Raw genomic sequence first — 17,809 nt, 5'->3', positions numbered from 1 at the left:
ATGTTCTGGTGCGAACCGAACAGGGGGGTGTTCGGCTCATCCCTATAAGCTAGCATCATGATCATTGAGGAGGAAGAGGATAATTACTCAGTATAACAGGATAATCATTCAGCATCAGCATAGGCAGTCTTTGAAGGGATCTGACATTTCAAAAAAATTTATTCGGTTACATCAGCATCAGGTGCTTGGTAGCTGGTGGTAATCCAAGACTGATTCATTTTTATGAAGGTCAGTCAATCGACCGAGTCGGTGGACAAACGCACCCTGTGATCAGTTACAAAGCCTCCAGCAGCACTGAATGTGCGTTCCGAAAGAACGCTGGATGCAGGACATGCCAGTAGCTCAATTGCATACTGTGCAAGCTCTGGCCAGTGATCCATCCTCAAGACCCAGTAACCCAGAGGATTTTCGGTGGGAAAGGTGTCCAGGTCAGATCTTGCCCCTAGGCATTCCTGCACCATGTAAAACAGACGCTGGCGATGGTTGTTGGAACCGACCATACCTTGGGGCTGCGGACTAAAAAATTGTCTGAACGCATCGGTCAGATGGCCACCTTCTCCACCGCTCCTTCTTTGACTGACCGAAGCCTCAGCAACACGTTGTCCAGAAACAGGAGACTGTAACCCCAGTCTCTGGGAACGCGTTGCACAGACCTTTCAGCAAGGCCTCCTGAAGATGTTTCATCTTCTGCTCCCTCTGCGACAGCAAGATAAGGTCCGCAACCTTACCCTTGTAACGTGGATCAAGGAGGGTTGCCAGCCAGTATTGTTCCTTCTCCTTGATACCACGAATACGAGGATCCTTCCGCAGGCTTTGCAGGATCAGGGAGGCCATGCAGCGTATGTTTGATGAGGCATTCAGTCCGGAGTCCTCTGGGTCACTAAGGACGACATGATCTGCAGCCACCTCCTCCCAGCCACGTACAAGTCCATGTGTTTCTTGGGACTGTAAATGATCCCTTAAAGACTACTGCTGATGTTGAGTGCCAGGCTCCACCTCCATACTGACACAATCCTCCTCCTTCTCTTCCTGTGTGATCGGCAGGCACGCAGGAACACTGTCTGGATAAAGGGGGCCTTAACAGCTAAGGAAGTCCTCCTCTTCCTGCCTCTGTTCTGCCTCAAGTGCCCTGTCCATTATTCCATGCAGCGTGTGCTCCAACAGGTGGACAAGGGGGACAGTGTCACTGATGCATGCACTGTCACTGCTCACCATCCTCGTGGCCTCCTCAAATGGTGACAGGATAGTGCATGCATCCCTGACCCTGTCCCGGTGCCATAGTCACACAGGTACTCATTGATGGCCCTCTGCTGCGTGTGCAGCCACTGCAGCATGGCCAACGTTGAGTTCCACCTGGTGGGCATGTCACAGATTAGGCGGTTCTTGGGCAGGTTAAACTCCTTTTGGAGGTCTGCCAGCCGAGCACTGGCATTATATGACCGGCGGAAATGCACACAGACTTTCCTGGCCTGCCTCAGGACATCCTGTAAGCCCGGGTACCTGCCCAAGAACCGCTGCACCACCAAATTAAGGATGTGAGCCAAACAGGGCACATGGGTCAGTTGTCCCTGTCAGAGGGCAGAGAGGAGGTTGGTGCCATTGTCGCAAACCACCATTCTTGCCTTAAGTTGGCATGGCATCAACTACCTCTGAACCTGCCCCTGCAGAGCTGACAGAACCTCTGCCCCAGTGTACCCACAAGCACACCAGATCAAGCACCACATGGCATCTTTTGGCCTGCATATTTGCATAGCCCTTTGAACGCCTACAGAGAACCGCTGGCTCAGAGGACAAAGCACAGGAAGAGGCCATGGAGGAAGAAGAAGAGGAGGGGGTGGAGGAGAGAGGTGTGTCAGAATCATTAGTAGTGGCATTTTGGAGGCGTGGTGGTGGAACAACCTCCAACACTACTGCACCTTGTCCTGCATCGTTCCCAGCTGTCAGCAGAGTCACCCAATGCGCGGTGAAACTTAGGTAATGTCCCTGTCCATGCCTGCTGGACCATGAGTCAGCGGTAATATGCACCTTACCGCTGACCACCCTGTCCAGCGAGGCATGGACATTGCCTTCCACATGCCGGTAGAGAGCCGGAATCGCCTTCCGTGAGAAAAAGTGGTGTTTGGGTACCTGCCACTGAGGAACCGCACATTCCACAAACTCACGGAAGGGGGCAGAGTCTACCAACTGAAAAGGTAGCAGTTGAAGTGCTAGCAATTTTGCCAAGCTAGCATTCAACCGCTGGGCATGTGGATGGCTGGGAGTGAACTTCTTTCTGCGGTGCAGCAGCTGGGGCAGGGAAATTTGCCTAGTACAATCTGACGTTGGTGTACCAAAAGCAGATTGCCCACAAGTTCACTTATTTTTCACTTTATCATGCTAGGTTATAAGCACTTTATTGATTGATTAATATTTACACTGTTTACTACAATTTATTGATTGATACCCACCGTAGTGGGGTTTTTTCACTCATTTAATACACTTCACTTATGTGATATTTGTCCAGCGCTGCACTGTTCGTATCTATATCCATTTTTGTGCCCTTATATCGGGGTTATAGTGTTCAGCTGCAGGATTCTTCTCACGTATTTCAGTATTCACTTCAATTTTTTATATTTTTTCATATTTTATTGTTTATGCACTGAACGCAATTCTTTCCTTTTTTTAACTTGTAGCTTTAGCTGAACACTGTTCAGAGGACGCACTACACTAACCTGCAGCTTTAGCTGAACACTATGCAGAGGTCGCACTACACTAACTTGTAGCTTTAGCTGAACACTGTGAGGAGGATGCACTACACTAACTTGTAGCTTTAGCTGAACACTGTGAGGAGGACGCACTACAACAACTTGTAGCTTTAGCTGAACACTGTGCACTACACTAACTTGTAGCTTTAGATGAACACGGTTCAGAGGACGCACTACACTAATTTTTAGCTTTAGCTGAACACTGTGCAGAGGTCACACTACACTAACTTGTAGCTTTAGCTGAACACTGTGAGGAGGACGCACTACACTAACTTGTAGCTTTAGCTGAACACTGTGCACTACACTAACTTGTAGCTTTAGATGAACACTGTTCAGAGGATGCACTACACTAACTTGTAGCTTTAGCTGAACACTGTGCAGAGGTCACACTACAATAACTTGTAGCTTTAGCTGAACACTGTGAGGAGGATGCACTACACTAACTTGTAGCTTTAGCTGAACACTGTGAGGAGGACGCACTACACTAACTTGTAGCTTTAGCTGAACACTGTGAAGAGGTCGCACTACACTAACTTGTAGCTTTAGCTGAACACTGTGAGGAGGACACACTACACTAACTTGTAGCTTTAGCTGAACACTGTGAGGAGGACGCACTACACTAACTTGTAGCTTTAGATGAACACTGTTCAGAGGACGCACTACACCAACTTGTAGCTTTAGCTGAACACTGTTCAGAGGACGCACTACACTAACTTGTAGCTTTAGCTGAACACTGTGCAGAGGTCGCACTATGCTAACTTGTAGCTTTAGCTGAACACTGTGAGGAGGACGCACTACACTAACTTGTAGCTTTAGCTGAACACTGTGAGGAGGACGCACTACACTAACTTGTAGCTTTAGCTGAACACTGTGCAGAGGTCGCACTACACTAACTTGTAGCTTTAGCTGAACACTGTGAGGAGGACGCACTACACTAACTTGTAGCTTTAGCTGAACACTGTGAGGAGGACGCACTACACTAACTTGTAGCTTTAGCTGAACACTGTGCACTACACTAACTTGTAGCTTTAGATGAACACTGTTCACAGGACGCACTACACTAACTTGTAGCTTTAGCTGAACACTGTGCAGAGGTCACACTACACTAACTTGTAGCTTTAGCTGAACACTGTGAGGAGGACGCACTATACTAACTTGTAGCTTTAGCTGAACACTGTGCACTACACTAACTTGTAGCTTTAGATGAACACTGTTCAGAGGACGCACTACACTAACTTGTAGCTTTAGCTGAACACTGTTCAGAGGACGCACTACACTAACTTTTAGCTTTAGCTGAACACTGTGAGGAGGACGCACTACACTAACTTGTAGCTTTAGCTGAACACTGAGAGGAGGACGCACTACACTAACTTGTAGCTTTAGCTGAACACTGTGCAGAGGTCACACTACACTAACTTGTAGCTTTAGCTGAACACTGTGAGGAGGACGCACTACACTAACTTGTAGCTTTAGCTGAACACTGTGCAGAGGTCACACTAAACTAACTTGTAGCTTTAGCTGAACACTGTTAGGAGGACGCACTACACTGACTGTAAATAGTCTAGTTGCCTGACTGTGGTACTAATAGGATCAGAAGAACACCAGCAATTTTCTTCAGGTAGCTGTAAATACTGTAACAACACAAGCCTGCCTGTCAGTACGAAGATAATAACAGGAACGGATCTAGCTAAACTGAATACAGTGTATATATATATATATATATATATATATATATATATATATATATATAAAAATATATATATACAACACCTGGGATGCATATACATACAGAATACACTGTAAGCGCAGCTAACTCACTGACTGTCCTGCCTAATCTATCTAACTTACATCAAATGACACTGTCTCTCAACGCCGGAACACACACTACACAGGGCCGCCGTGCAGGTGGCCTTATATAGTGTGGGGCATGTACTAAACCCTAAACCCACCCTGGCTTTGGCCAATTACAGCTCTCTCTACAGACGGCGCTGTGATTGGCCAAGCATGTGGGTCATAGTGCATGCTTGGCCAATCATCAGCCAGCAATGCACTACGATGCCGCAGTGAATTACGGGCCGTAACGCGCCACACGAATTTGGCACGGACGGCCCATATCGTTCGTAATTTGGCGCACGATCGAACAGACGATGTTTGAGTCGAACATGGGTTCGACTCGAACTCGAAGCTCATCCCTAGCAGCGATATGTAACATATGTAACACAAACACATTTTTATAAATTGTTGGCCCTGACGGGTGTGTTTACTTTTGTGTGTTTGGTGGCTCAAAATATTTGGGGGGTTTTAAAGTGCTTTGGTGTAACTATTTTTGACACCTTTCATTTTTTCACTAAAGCGAAATTCTCTTGTGTGATTTTTTTCTTTTTCAGTTCTCTTTGATGAGTCATCAAGAGTATTTCAGACCCCTGATGTCTCACATGCCCTCCATTGAAGTTAATTGAGAACAGATCACTGGGCAAAGATTTTCATTTTAAAGACAACAGTAAGCTTGTAAAGTATACAATGCTCCCAGCTAATTGGTAATGGCACCCCAAATGCATCTTGCAAATGCAGCTGCTACCACACTGCGCTACTATGCGGTGTGGTGCAGTACGATCTGAAAAAGTAGTGCTTGCAAAAGAAAACTGCAGTGACAAAAAGAAAATAATAGTTTTCTGTGTATTGTTCAGACCAGAATGCAGCGTTACGCTGCTTTCCAAAGCTGAACAATAATTATGCAACATGTATGAAAAATATTGCACATCTCTGCTTGATCCCTCATGTAACTGCACAGAAGCCCAGCACGCCACACTTCTGTGTGGTGACATGAATGAAGTGTAACATTGTACACTTAAAAAAAAAAAAAGAGCTCTGCGATGTGAACGCACATCACACTGACCAGTACTAAACTGATCTGCAGCCCAAATCACTGTGTGGCTACATTAACAACAACAATTAAGAAAATTGTAGCAGCAGTTCCTGCTGTGGTTCTCATCAGCTGCTCTCAGTGGCTAGGTGTGGCCACCAGCTCCCTTCACTATAATGACAGGTTGCCGGCAGTCACAGCTATTCACGGCTCTCTGTTTGGCCAGCGATTACCTGCAGTGATTGCTACTGGATGCACTTTATGTGCATGATGATGATTGATCACAGGTGCTGTGGCAGTATCATCACATAAGTGTAAAAATGTTATCTGTACTTATAAACTAAAACAAAACAGCAGCTGTGCACTATAACCCAGATACCAGGCACAAACAATATGTAAATAAAACTCTTTATTTACAAGTATCATCACATAGCTGCAGTGTTTGCACTGTATACTAGTAATAATATAGCAAAAACTGTAGCCTGTGCTTCACTTTACGCATCTTCCATTTTTACCATTTGCAGTGGTATGTGTGCACTGGTCTGCATAATAATTCCTGCACAGACATGTAGCACTGTCGTAGGTAGGTGCTAGGATGAGTGTATAATAGTTTTTGGTTTTAACAAAGAGACAGCTAGATAAATGTAATTGCTGTCTGCTTAACAGAGAGTGGTGGTTGACTAATGTAATATGCTCTGTGTGCTCTGGTGCTGCTCATGCTGTCTTGAAGTTTCATTGTATCCTATCAACTATGGAAATCATGCAGATGGGAGCATGAAGATTTATTTAGCCCTGGCCAATTACAAGGGGAGGGTGTTCGAATTTATACTATAGGAGCACATGGGCTCTTGGTCTTTCCTAGCAGAGGTCTGCACCAGGATGGAGAAGAGGCGCTGCCTACCCCGGTAATAGGTGGAAATCATGCAGATGGGAGCATGAAGATTTATTTAGCCCTGGCCAATTACAAGGGGAGGGTGTTCGAATTTATACTATAGGAGCACATGGGCTCTTGGTCTTTCCTAGCAGAGGTCTGCACCAGGATGGAGAAGAGGCGCTGCCTACCCCGGTACTTGTGGCCATGTGGCCTCAGGTGGGTGACCTGAGGGCCTGAAGTCTGTGTGGTCAACCCTGGTCTTACCATAGCTGACAGAGGGAGAGTCTACAGTGCATCTGGTCTGGTATTATGGAAAGAGAAGACTGCCGGTGGGTACAGAAGCCTTGTGAGTATAGACATCCTAAGGATCCTTAGACAGGTAACCACTCTTGTACTCTAATGCCCTGTACACACGATCGGACATTGATCGGACATTCCGACAACAAAATTCATGTATTTTTTCAGATGGATGTTGGCTCAAACTTGTTTTGTCTACACACGGTCGCACAAAGTTGTTGGAATTTACGAACGCCAAGAACGCGGTCACGTACACCACGTATGACAAGACTATAAAAGGGCAGTTCAGAACCCAAGCGTGGCACCCTTTGGCCTCCTTTTGCTAATCTCGTGTTAGTAAAAGTTTGGTGAGAGACGATTCACGCTTTTTCAGACTCGTGGTTTTCAGATAGTTTTCTGCTGTTCAGTTTGTGCTTGTGGGTTTGTATCTGGTCTTCAGTGCGTGCAGCGAGTTACCCTTGACTTTGTCATTGTGTTCTTGTTTGTTCGTTATTGATTTTCAGGGCGCTCTTCACAGGCTTTGCTGTTCTTCAATGCGTTCTGTTACTTCGTTCTGAGCAGCAGACCATTTTCTAGCCATGTTGCGTGTACGTACTCATCGTAGAGTACGTGCTGTGCGGGGGCTTGGTGTTGGGGTCCTTACTTTGACGCAAGCCCAGTCCATGAACAGGGTGGGGAGGAGTTCATGGACCAAGAATTGGTTGCTCCAGCGTGACCAGTTCTGTCACATGCCTTTGCTCCATGAGATCCGTGAGAATAATCCTGATGATTTCAGGAACTTTCTCCGGATGACGGACCCCGTATTTCACCGTTTGTTGGCTTTGCTGACCCCCTATATCAGCAGGCAGGATACCTGCATGAGGCAAGCCATCACTCCGGAGCAGAGGCTAGAGGCTTGGCGACGGAGAGAAGCCTGCAGGACCTCAAGGTCTCAACAGGCATATCCCCCCAGGCTCTGGGGATCATTATCCCGGAGACCTGTTCTGCCATCATCCAGGTCCTGCAGAAGGACTATATTAAGGTAAGATTTTTATCCTTTAACATCACATTTTATTGTATATAATGTTTGATAATATATTGTATTTCTTTCCTCATTCCCTAATTACCATGATTGTAATATGCTGTGAATGTCCCCTTTGTCCTCATGCATGCTGTAATTTTTTTATATTTTCTTTTGTCCTTCATACATATTTGCCTTCAGTTACCTTCCCAGCATGCTCTCCTGGCCCTATATTCACCTACTGTAGTCACTTAACAATGTATTTTGTCAGCTCCATAGTAGTGCTTTACCCTAAATACCCCCTTAAATGTTTAAAATTGTGATTTGTGCTTTAAATTCAGGCAGAGTGCCAGAGTTTTTTTTTATTTTTTAGGTCCCAAAATCATTTGGAACCCTCCCCCCAACTGCTAACTCAGCTGATACCAATCCTATATCTGCTGACTTTGCCAAACCCATACACACTGTACCCACCTCTTTTGTGGTCAGATTTATGGATGAATTCCCCAAAGCATGTAGTGCAAGGGCCTGCCTGAATACTTTCAAACGGTACTTTTTTAAGTTTCTGTATCCTATTATTATCTTGCTAGGTAATAGCAGAATGTAAAAATTTGCTAAAATGTGTACAGTGTGTATTTATATCTTTGTATTATGACATTTCTTACCTGTCCAGTGGGCTGCCAATAGTGTAAGTAAGGAGGGGCTGGTCAAAGTAATACACATTATTTAGGCATTCATCTCTCAATGAAGTGGAGAGGGTTACCTGTCCAAAACATCTCCCTCCCCCCCATAAAATTTATAAAATGGCCCATGGGGGGGGGGGGGATCTGATAGGTGGACCTTATACCTTTGTCTTTAAATACTCCCTAAAATAAATGTAATACTGATGTTGGCCAAGAATGTTTGTGTCTAATCTGCTTTCCATGTTTATGTGCAAAATGAATAATTTTTATTTCTTGTTTGACTCCACAGTTTCCTTCCAACCCACAGGAATGGCACACTGTGGCCTCCCACTTTGCCCAGCGGTGGGACTTTCCTAACTGTGGAGGGGCAATTGATGGGAAACACGTCCACATCGTCCCACCACCCAACTTGGGGTCATACTATTACAACTACAAGGGGTTCAATAGTATTGTGATGTTAGCGGTGGTGTCAGCTACTTACGAGTTCCTGTATGTGGACATGGGGAAGAATGGCCGGATGTCGGATGGTGGAGTCATTGCCCAGAAGTAGTTATACAGGCGTCTCCAGAATGGCAGCTTGGACTTGCCACCTCCAGAAGACAATGCGGAAGGACTCCCATTCATCTTCGTTGCGGATGAAGCGTTTGCGCTGCTGTACCATCTTATGTGGCCATTCCCTATGAGGACCCTCACCCCAGACCAGAGGGTTTTTAATTACCGGCTGGCCAGAGCCTGAAGAGTGGTGGAGAACACATTTGGAATAATGGCCAGCCGGTTCCACCTATTTCTTACACCCATACACATGGCAGAGTATAAACTGAATCACATCATCCTGGCTTGCTGTGTTCTCCACAACTTTTTAAGGAGAAATTCTGTGAACTATGCTGGCTTAGTTGGGCCTGAATCCGGAATTAATTTCAATGAACCAACCCTGAAACGCTTGAAGCTGGCTGTCCTGGCTTGCCCCCCCTGAGTGCCCACGAGGTCCCTCTAAGATACATGGAATATTTTGCGGGTAGGGAGATCATCAATATGCCAGACAATGTCTGAGACATTTTTTAAATAAAAAAAAAATTTTAACTGCTAAAATTTTTGCTGACATTTACTGCTTGTGTTTCTTTTATCTGACAATGACTGAGTCCTGAAAATGGCGTGATTGTGTAACATTAGAAAGCACTGTTGGGTGTTATTTACTAAAGGCAAAGATACCTTGCACTACAATGCACGTGAGACTGCAGTGAAACTGCACTTGTAGTGCAAAGAGGATTTGCCCTTAGTAAATAACCCCCATTGCCACAGAAAACACCAATTTTACCACATAAAAAGTTTAGGAGCATTGGAAGAAGAAGCCACACATTGTTGATTATCAATCTTTTTAATATAAGCACAATCACATGTGCATTTATAAAAGGTGTTTAAAACAAACCAACATGTTTGTTGTATAACATTTTTTTGGGTCACATTAAAAAAAGTAGAAATGTCCATTTAAGGTAAAACAGGCATGTTTAAAACCAACAAGAAATACACAAATCTGGAACTTACAAAGTTCAACTTTGTTAGAAATTGAAGGCAATTTCAGACAGGAGTATTTATAAACTGTGTTTGATATTGCGTTCAGCAGATGGGGTGAAGACACCCCTGGAAAAGCCACACAAATTGACAAATGTCAACATGTGCTAGCTGCCATCACGGGGGATCAAGGGACGTGTTTTGGGGTGCAACCCCTACCTCTCAGCTACTTTATTATTGAATTATTGAGGAAGGGGTTGCACCCCCAAAACGCATACATTGATCTCCCATGATGGCAGATAACACATGTTGACACACTGTGTGCATCTTCAAAATTTGGCTTTTCGAGAATATGTCAAAAAATGAGAAAAGTATTTTCTGTAAAAAAAGCACAACTAAGTAAGGGATTTTGAGGGGTTTTAAACTCTTCCTAAAACATCAATGATGTTCTTCATTTTGTTTTGAACATCATTGATGTTTTTCTTAATGTTTTCCAAGTCCCTATTACACCCCATGATCTCCCCGATCAGGATCTGGGCACTTTCACTGGTGAAATTACCTTGATCCACAACATCACGATCACCTAAAAATATAGAAAAAAAACACCATGCATTATAAATATTCCGGCATCCATCTCTTACCTGAGCCTGTGGTCGCAGACACTCACCTGTTGTGGTGACTATTTCCACCACGTCTCCCTCTTCCTCCTCTTGTTGGCTTTGGGGATTTCCACTTCCTCATGAGGTGGGGGGTCTGTGGTCTCCTCTGATGAGTGGTGTCCTCCGAGTCTTTTCTCCCCTATGTAAAAAAAATAGGTATACTTAGCACACAGATATTTGATGGCAGAAATAGGAATATGAAATATTGCTTGGAAGTGGGGCACAAATGTCTGTTTTGGCAGAGTTCAAAGATGAAGAAATATTTATGTACTTACTAAAGCTTGAATACTTACCTGTTTTGTACAAGCTTCACAGATGGAGTCACCCCTATAGTATACACTGGAGCACCTGTGTGGGACCCCTTAATAAAAAGGGTGTTCTTGTGTCCCACACTAGTGCTCCTGTGGCCAGATGTGTAAACAGCTGCTGAGTGTCCTCTCCTTACACAGAATCTAGTTTGCATTTCATTCTAGTTCCAAACCCATCTAGACACCAAAATTTATTTAACAGAAGTATGCCTGAAAAAATATATTGAACTGCATCTGGACAAAACATGGTGTTTTCTAGGCCGGACGAACAATGTTTCCTTCGAACGAATAATGTGTCCATGAACATGAAAGTTGCCATTTTAAAGTGTACAACAGTAAAGAAAAGCACATGGAGCAGCACGAACGTAATAAAAATAAAGAAAGGAACACAGGACAACTACTTACTTTTTTGTAGCACTCTTCTGATCCTTCTATACTGATCATGCTCCCTTAATTTGAGGTCCAACCACCGCTTCCTGAGTTGATCCTTGGATCGTCGTACCCCAAAATTCTTCTGCAGACTCTTCACAACTTTCGCCATGATCTTGGCCTTTCTGACATTGGGGTTGGGGTAAGGTCCATACTTCCCGTCATAGTCACCCCTCTTCAGTATGTCGACCATCTCCAACATCTCCCCAAAGGACATATTTGATGCCTTAAATCGTCTCCTCCGGGATTGGGACGTTTCTGGCTCCGGGCTTTCCTCCTCCTCCTCATTGCTGTAATTAGCACGCACCTGTTGTGTCTCCTCCATGTGCTCTTCCCCCACTGCGCCGAACGAGAAGGGGTGGGGAATAGACTAGGAAGAACGTCAGGGGCAGGCGGAGTTTCACGCGTGCGCAGTGTATATAAAGCATAACACGCGTGCGTAGTACAAATGATCTGTGAGCGGAGGAAGGAGTATTGGAAATGCCGATCGTGATAACGAAGGTAACATTTAAACTCGGGCCTATACTGATTCTAGATTGAGGTCTATATTAGGACAAGATTAGGAGACTTTTAGCCTGACATTAGGGTTTGTCTTGTGTATTGCAGATAAAATGGATGGCTTCAATGACCACAACTTCCTCCCCCTGTTCATAGACAAGTACAGGGAGCTGCCCTGTCTGTGGCAGGTGAAACACCCACATTATAATCATAAACAAAAGAGGCAGGCAGCGCTGGAGAAACTGCTGGAGTTGGTGAAGCCGGTGGTCCCCACGGCAACCATTCCCTATTTAAAAGCCAAAATTGGTGGCCTGAGGAGCACTTATCTTAGGGAGCGCAAGAAGGTCCAGGATTCCCAGAGATCCGGAGCTGGAGCAGATGACGTTTATGTCCCCAGGCTGTGGTACTATGAGAGACTGCGATTTCTGTCAGACCAGACTGAAGTCAGGGAATCCCTCTCAACCCTTCCTTTCATTCTTCCTTCCACCCTATCTTCCACCCCAGCTGAGGCTTCCGATGTCCAACCTGAGACTTCCAGCCAGGAAGAAGTGGAGGAGCCCAGCTGGAGCCAGGTATAGCATTCTTCTACAGATTTCTGGTCAATAAATAAATGATGTTTACTATATGTTATTAATGATCACTAATTGCTGATTTAATAAAGTGTTTTACATATCAATAGACAGTAGTGGGCAAAAATAATTGGGACAAGAATGAAAAATGCTGGGCCCAGAATGATAGTCTGTTATATTTCTTAACATTCAATTGGCAACAGTCGTGAGATGAAAATTGTGTGTGATTGATGAAGAAAAAACTAAAACTATGTTCCTTTTTCATACACAGGAAGACCTCAGCCAGGAGGAGGCTGTGGAATGTGGCACACAGGAGGAGGCTGTGGAATGTGGCAGCCAGGAGGAGGCGGGGGTTAGTGGCAACCAGGAGGAGGCGGGGCTATATGGCAGCCAGGAGAAGGCCAGGCCCATTAGGAGCCTGACAGAATCGCAGGTCCCTCCCCTCAGCCTTCCAAACAAAAGACCCAGGAAGGGGAGTAGCGTGCAGGATTCAGCACTCAGGCTGATTCAGGAGGCTTCTGCGTCCCTCAGAGCCTTCCCCACTCATGAAGAGGCCTTTGCCTGCATGGATTCCACAAAACTGAAGGACATGCAGGAGGGCCAACGCCTCATGTGTGAGGACATTCTTTATAAAACACTAACTAAGCGGGTGAAGGGCAAAATCACACCCAATACCCACCTGTGTGAGTTGGACCATCCTCCTCCTCCTCCTGCCACAACTCCACCACCACAGACACAGCATGGAAGGAAGCATGGAAGGAAGACCAGAGAGTGATGACCTGGGTTCAATCTGGTCTGACAAAAGATGCAGGCTCTTGTATGACCACAGCCTGGGGACATGTATGTCATCTGCTGCTGTTCATGATCTCTTGGACTTCTGGACCAGATTGAACTCCCTTAGATAAGGACTCCTCAGGTCACCAATTTTGCATGAAAATAATGGATGTGTGCCCTGGGGGCCAAAGGCTTCGCCAATTTCTGCTGTTTCTCCAGCGTTGCCTCCCTCTTTGTTTGGTTATGAGCCCTTAATAAAGGAATTTTTTTTCAATTATACTCGCCTATGTGTGTTTTCCTTCAAAAAAGGCAGTTTGTTTGTGAGGAGGCAGGTACATTTAAAAAATACAATGTCAAATTAACAAGAGACACCAAACAATCTCTTTGAGATTAAATAATATAAGATAATAATGGGGTTGTGGAAACTTGACACACAAAACACACCGAAAAATATTCTGGAGTAAAAAAAAAAAAATAATAAATAAAACACAAGATCAGGCTTTAAAAAAATCCTACAAACCAAAAATTAATTTAAAAAGATCACAAAAAAATTATTGTTTAGGTAGATGTGACAAATAAAAATATTATATTGATGAAATCACGATAAATAATAAAGAAAGTTTGTGAGAACTATGTGTGAATATGAGCAGCAAAACAACTTCATTCTTCTAGCATTATAAAGAAGAAGAGAGTGCGCTGCATTAATTTAAAACATGCAGCGTGACGAAAGTGCTATATCCATTCCGAACGCTAATTTTATCAGACCGAGCAGTTCCGTCTCGGAATTTCTTCTGAGCATGCGTGGCACTTTGTGCATCGGAAGTGTCCACACACAGTTGGAATTGACGCGATCGGATTTTGTTGTCGGAAAATTTTATAGCCTGCTCTCAAACTTTGTGTCTCAGAAAATCCGATGGAAAAAGTCAGATGGAGCCCACACACGGTCGGAATTTCCGACAACAAGCTCCGATCACACATTTTCCGTAGCAAAATCCGACCGTGTGTACAGGGCATAAGTCATCCGAGGGTCCACACAAAGAGAACACGTGCTAGTGTTCTTAGAGCTTTGTCCAGAACTGTCCACTACTTAACTAAGGGACATTGCTCTGCTCTGCAATCAGTTTGCTGCTGCAGTGAAGAAGTCTTTATATGCCTTCTGCAGGGACTTCAGGAAAGTTTCACTAGGAAAGGAAGTTAAGCCTCGTTTCCACCGAGTGGATCGGTTCGGGTCGGATCGGTTTGGAAGGCCTAGAATGGTCCGGCCTATTCAGACGAGCGTTTCCACTGCAAGTCGGACCGACAGGGGCCATACGTGGGTTTAGAAAAAATGCCGTCTTGGCGTCGCATGTCCACCAATCAGTGTAATGTATCGTAGCTCCGCCCTAAACGAACCGTTCCATTTTCTATGGCCCCGCATCTGAAGCAGGACCCTGAATGGAATGGTTTGGTTCGGTTGTATGGGCCGCTTTTATAATGGAAACACCCAAAATAGCGTACCGTACCGAACTGAACTGAACCGATCCGCTCAGTGGAAACGAGGCATTACAGTCCTCGCTGTGAATAGTTCTATTTGGAAGTATCCCACTATACCCCTTACCTTTTCCAAGTTCTCTAATAAAAAACAACAAAAACAAAAACCCCTAGACTGGTCATTGGAGTAAAGAACTGAAGTGTGAAGCTACCTTGTGCATGGCTGCGGAGTAAAAGTGGGAAAGACCTGAGCAACATGCCAGCGACTCAGCGCTACAAATACATGCCCACCCGCATCCAACACCTACCAGCTATAATTCTGCTCTGATACAGCCCTGCCCTCAAACCCTCAGGATTTACTGAGGGAGCAAGGCAGCTAGGTATCACTCCACCAGGGCAGTGGCTATGTATGGCGGCGGAGGAGGAGTTATAAATCTTATGCCCTGTACACACGATCGGACATTGATCGGACATTCCGACAACAAAATCCATGGATTTTTTCCGATGGATGTTGGCTCAAACTTGTCTTGCATACACATAGTCGCACAAAGTTGTCAGAAAATCAGATTGTTCTGAATGTGGTGACGTAAAACGCGTATGTCGGGACTATAAACGGGGCAGTAGCCAATAGCTTTTGTCTCTTAATTTATTCTGAGCATGCGTGGCACTTTGTGCGATGGATTTGTGTATACACAATCAGAATTTAACCGATCGGATTTCGTTGTCAGAAAATTTTATAGCCTGCTCTAAAACTTTGTGTGTCAGAAATTCCGACAGAAAAAGTCCGATGCAGCCCACACACGATCGGAATTTCCGACAACACAATCCGATCGCACTTTTTCCGTCGGAAAATTCCGACCGTGTGTACAGGGCAATACAGTCGGAAAATATGTCTGTCCACCGTCTGCGTACCCTAAAAGAATAATAAAGTTCCATGGCTGCAGTGTAACTACTGACTCTTGTGCTCCTCTCATGAAATGGTGGGGCCCAAGGAAATGCTATGAAGTTACTTTTATTTACTCCATGTGTGCAGTGTGTGTCAGGGTACAACTGACCCCCCTTCCCTCAGAGACCCGTGTGCCCCAAACACACAATAATGATACACCGCTTCCTTTACTTGAATCTTACTGTGCTTTGCTTTGTTTCCCAATCTGTGCAGTAGCCCAGAGTAAAACTTTTCCTCTGTGTAGGAGCTTCCTGTAATAAAGACCGGTCACTGCTGCTCTCTCCACTTGTGCCGGCTGACTGGTCTTGTCTCCACTTTCCAAGTAGTTTTGCAGGCAGCCTGTTGCCGTTGGTGACTGCTGGACCCCTCCCGCCGCTCTGCTCTTTGCACATGTTATGTACATCAAAGTGATAATGTCACTGCTACGTTTGCAAGGTAATATCTGGGTTTGCATGGTGCACACAAAGTGGATTATATCCTTTGTGGCTATTGAGGAATATATTTATAACAAAGTTGTTGTGTCCAGAGTTCAGCTTTAAAGGGGTTGTAAACCGGCATCCTATGCATTAAGGTGAAAAGTGACCGGCCCCCCAGCCCCCCGTTTTATTTACCTGAGCCCTGGAAGTTGACCCACGGGGACACACTGTCTCTCTGCCCGGGGTTCTCGGCTCTTGATTGGATAGATTCATAGGAGCGCAGCCATTGGCTCCGGCTGCTGTCAATCAAATCCAATGACGTGGGCACCGGGGGGCGGGGGCCGAGTCCTGCATTCGGCCTCTATGGACGCTGAATGCTGGACTTGGGAGCGTATCCACAAGGTAACCCCCTGGGAGAAGCGCTCTCTGCTGTAAGAAGGAGCCGCGAGAGCCGCCAAAGGACCCCAGAAGAGCAGGTTCGGGGCCACTCTGTCAAAACAAGCTGCACAGTGTAAGTATGATATGTTTGTTATTTTTTTTTTTAAATTAACCCTTACAATCACTTCAAATCCTAACTCCAGCTTAATATTTTTTTGGATAAAGCAGGGAAGGTTAAAAGCATTTGTTGGGTTTTTATTGCCATTTTTGACCCTATTGCAGAGATTTCTCCTCCATGTTCTGTCAAGACATGATGTTAGGGAGATATTTCCAATAGGAACACAGACAATAATAAAAACACATATTAGCAGACTAGGTGAGGGTTAGAACTTCTGAGAATATTGTATTAGTGTACTGCTGTCCTGAAGTTAGGCTTCAAAGTAAACCCTTACTGAATGACATTTACTTTGCTGAATCACTGTGTATCATAAATGATTGATATTGTCTTAAATAAAAATAGTTTTTTTCATCCTTTGTTGATCTTTTGTAGCCTTTTTGAAGCCACTTCCTGTGCACTTGCAATCGCACCAACAACAGCTACATGGCATCTATCAGAGCAGTGAACCATAACTTGCAATGTACTTTAACCCCCCTAGCGGTATTCCCGAGTCTGGCTCGGGGTGGATTTTCAATACCAAAAGCGGTATCCCCAAGCCAGACTCGGGATTGCATCGCAGGATCCTTGTAGAGGATACTTACCTTGTCCCCTGGATCCTGCGATGTCTACCTGCTGTGATCTGCGAGCCGCCGTGTCTTGCTCGATTCACAGTGCTGAGCTCCGTTCCCTGCGAGCGTTGCGACGCATGGGGACGGAGTTCGGCGCCAAATTCAAAAAGTAAAACACACAGTACAGATACAGTATACTGTAATCTTTGAAAAATTGACAATTTTTATTAATTTTCCAGAAGAGAACACAAATAGTAACATAAGGTACAAGGTAATACATTATAAAGTGCAGTAGGTATTTCTAAAGAAGAGGCCAAGCCTGATAGCACTCATAAAGTGAAGCTGGTCTCTCTGTACATATCTATCTGATTGATGAAAAAAGATTATATTGGCAAGACAATACCTTAGTCATATACTACTGGTTGTATACCTTGTACCACGGAACAAACAAGAGGTAGATAAAAGAAAATAAAAGACTATGAGGTATAGAGAGGAATAGAGAAAAGGGGGGTTAGCAAAAGGTCTAGAATGGGATAAGTAAGATTGGGTAAAGAATAGGGAAGAGAAATGAAGGCAACGGAGCCGCGCCCCACCCCAGAAGCCCAGCCCCCCCCCCCCACCGAAAGAGGAAACCAACAACCCCAGGCCTGTCATGTGAAGATTTAGGTT

Source organism: Aquarana catesbeiana, linkage group LG01 (genome assembly GCF_042186555.1).
Source record: "Aquarana catesbeiana isolate 2022-GZ linkage group LG01, ASM4218655v1, whole genome shotgun sequence".
NCBI classification, from domain to species: domain Eukaryota; kingdom Metazoa; phylum Chordata; class Amphibia; order Anura; family Ranidae; genus Aquarana; species Aquarana catesbeiana.
Note: the sequence above shows the minus strand (reverse complement) of the source record.